Source organism: Tursiops truncatus, chromosome 19 (assembly GCF_011762595.2).
Source record: "Tursiops truncatus isolate mTurTru1 chromosome 19, mTurTru1.mat.Y, whole genome shotgun sequence".
Classification (NCBI taxonomy): domain Eukaryota; kingdom Metazoa; phylum Chordata; class Mammalia; order Artiodactyla; family Delphinidae; genus Tursiops; species Tursiops truncatus.
The window spans coordinates 14,969,277-14,973,197 of NC_047052.1; positions in this window are offsets into that span (position 1 = coordinate 14,969,277).

The window sequence follows — 3,921 nt, forward strand, 5'->3', positions numbered from 1 at the left end:
TATTCTCATACTGTGGCTTGAAACCCCATTAGAAGACACATTTAATGTGACTCTCATGGGCTGTTTCACATTATGGCCAATGGTGAAATGATGGTTACTGGTAACTTTAGAAATAAGGAAATGAATATAATGCATAAAGAGGATATGTATTAATTTATATATCAACCTGTACTTTGAGGGGACTGACATTCAGAGTTTGGAGGAAAGAAGATTTCAGGGAGGTAGCCTTCAAGCAGGTGAAAAACTGAAGTCCCATGGAAGTGGGAGTTCAGAATGGCAAGCACACATTCAACATGTTCTATGTATTGGGGATGCAAAGTTAATAAAATGCGGTCTTATTAATCTCCAAAATTTATAAGCAGCTCAATAACAAAAAACCAAACAACCCAATCCAAAAATGGGCAGAAGACCTAATAGACATTTCTCCAAAGAATATATACAGACTGCCAACAAACACATGAAAGAATGCTCAACATCATTAATCATTAGAGAAATGCAAATCAAAACTACAATAAGATATCATCTCACACCAGTCAGAATGGCCATCATCAAAAAATCTAGAAACAATAAATGCTGGAGAGGGTGTGGAGAAAAGGGAACACTCTTGCACTGCTGGTGGGAATGTGAACTGGTACAGCCACTATGGAGAACAGTATGGAGGTTCCTTAAAAAACTACAAATAGAACTACCATATGGCCCAGCAATCCCACTACTGGGCATATACCCTGAGAAAACCATAATTCAAAAAGAGTCATGTACCAAAATGTTCATTGCAGCTCTATTTACAATAGCCCGGAGATGGAAACAACCTAAGTGTCCATCATTGGATGAATGGATAAAGAAGATGTGGCACATATATACAATGGAATATTATCAGCCATAAAAAGAAACAAAATTGAACTATTTGTAATGAGGTGGATAGACCTAGAGTCTGTCATACAGAGTGAAGTAAGTGAGAAAGAGCAAGAGGGAAGAGATATGGGAACATATGAATATGTATAACTGATTCACTTTGTTATAAAGCAGAAACTAACACACCATTGTAAAGCAATTATACTCCAATAAAGATGTTAAAAAAAAGAGAGAGAAAGACAAATACCGTATGCTAACACATATATATGGAATTTAAGAAAAAAAAATGTCATGAAGAACCTAGGGGTAAGACAGGAATAAAGACACAGACCTACTAGAGAACGGACTTGAGGATATGGGGAGGGGGAAGGGTAAGCTGTGACAAAGCGAGAGAGAGGCATGGACATATATACACTACCAAACGTAAGGTAGATAGCTAGTGGGAAGCAGCCACATAGCACAGGGAGATCAGCTCGGTGCTTTGTGACCGCCTGGAGGGGTGGGATAGGGAGGGTGGGAGGGAGGGAGACTCAAGAGCGAAGAGATATGGGAACATATGTATATGTATAACTGATTCACTTTGTTATAAAGCAGAAACTAACACACCATTGTAGAGCAATTATACTCTAATAAAGATGTAAAAAAAAGTATAAAAAAATGCTGTCTTTGTTTTCATGGTCTGGTGTCAGAGGCTGACATGTATACAAATAATTACAAAATGGTAGGAGACATGCAGAAATAGGAATCTATACAAGGTACGGATGCTGTACGGATGACAGAGTGATTAACTCTATCATGTAGAATCATGTAAGAAAATATAAAAGGGTACAAAGCTATTTATATTGGTAAAGTGACTCCCAAAATGTTAAGGTAAATCATTACTAGAAGTTGCTAAAGGGAAACCTAAGGTCTAATTCACCTTCAATTAAGTGTGCATATAAATCTCCCACTTGTAAGGACATAGGTTAAAATACCTTCATTAGGATAATTACCCTCCACCCAAAACTATATGTACACATATCAACACCCCTATCCCTGAACCTGGTACACCTAACAAAATTCTTATTCAAGTAGAACCATTTTGAGAGAGCACTGGAGGGATCCACAAAAATGCAAATAATAATGGATGAAAAGAATGAGCTCTACTTAGCTTAAACCTTCAGGGGTTTATCCCCAAGTATCTTTTTAATACTATTATAAATAAAATTTTTTCCATAGTTTCATTTTTTGGATTTTTCATTGCTAGTGTATAGCAATACAATTTATTTTTTGTATCTTGATCTTGTATCCTGCAATAGTTGTAATAGTTGCTTTTTTTGTGGATTGCCTAGGATTTTCTATATACAAGATCATATCATCTGAAAGTAGAGATAGATTTACTTTCCAACCTAGATGGCTTTTCTTTTTCTTGTCTAATTGCTCTGACTAGAACCTCTAGTACAATATTGATTAGAAGTGGTGAGAGCAGACATCCCTGTCTTGTTCCTGATCTGAGGGGGAAAGCATTTAGTCTTTCACCACTAACTATGATACTAGCTTTGGGGTTTTGTAAATGCCCTTTTTCAGATTGAAGAATTTTCCTTTTGATTCTAGCTTATTGAGTGTTCTTATCATGAAATGGTGTTGGATTTTGTCAAATGCTTTTTCAGATATTTCTCTGTTTTTGAATTTAAAAATTGCATTGCTTAAGTTTGGCTTTCAGGAAGGTAGGTCATCTACCTAATTGGCTCTGGATTTAGGTATAGAGGATAAGAAACAGAATGTTACTAGTGTACCTTAGTTTCAATTTTCTACATTTGACTAGGTAATACAAGAATGACAGTGCTCAGGAAAGAACTTGCTAATTTGTAAATAAGATTGAAAAATGCAACTACTTTTCATTTCCAACCAGCAAAAGATAAAATTGAGAAATGCTTTGAGAAACAAGGTTGATTATTTTAAAAAGACTCACATCTAAGACCTAACCAAGATCATGGCTATCTTTCTTTCTGCTGAAATCTCTGAATTGATTTGGTGGTGCCCATTCAATGTTTTCAGTTGGACATGGAGAAAAAGAAGTGATGATTGAACCATAATAACATGGCTAATCTTCTGCTGGGAAGTTGTACACATTACTTCTACCCACATTTCATTGGCAAAAGAAAGTCTTATAGTCAAGCCTAATATCAAAGACAGTCACCCATACAGATAGGTGCTGAAAATCAAATGAAAACGAGTGGTATGTATAATCATTTTGTAGAGAAGGGCAGCCAATAATTGAGAATAATAAAATCTGCCTCAGTCTGTTCTTTCAGTGACAAATATTTTCTCCCCTATTTTATATGCAAAATACTTTCACCTCTTCTTTATAAAAGACACCCCAAAGTCTTATTCAATCACATTTCAAACTCAGAGCACCGGATGTCACATGGCTCCTCTTGATCCATTCACTTATGAACTAATAAGCTAATACTTGCACCCGACATGCCCAACATATAGTGGTGGTAGAGGGATAGGGTAACTATAATAAATACTCCCATTTAGAAAGGGAAAGTGGAAATCATGCAATAGTCACTGATTCACAGCAATTCTGAAATCCTTGTGGGGTGACATGGTAAGGGTTGCCTTAGGGGTAGGGACTGTTTTGATTGGGCTCTTGTTCTGTTGCCTGGGGGAGCTTCCCAGTTCATTGTTCTCCATGGCTCTGAGGGGTCCCTTTTCCCCCTTTTTCCTCCTTGGCCACATCTGAAAAGGACATTGAAAAATGTGCTTCTTAGTGTGGCTTAGCCTGCTTTCTATAGAAGACTGGGGGCTTCAATGTCATTTTTTGTCTCAAATGGTCATATTGAAAAATATCTAGGACTTCCCTGGTGGTGCAGTGGTTAAGAATCTGCCTGCCAGTGTAGGGGACACGGGTTCGAGCCCTGGTCCGGGAAGATCCCACATGCCGCGGAGCAACTAAGCCCATGTGCCACAACTACTGAGCCTGCATTCTAGAGCCCACAAGCCACTACTACTGAGCCTGCGTGCCACAACTACTGAAGCCCACACGCCTAGAGCCTGTGCTCCACAACAAGAGAAGCCACCACA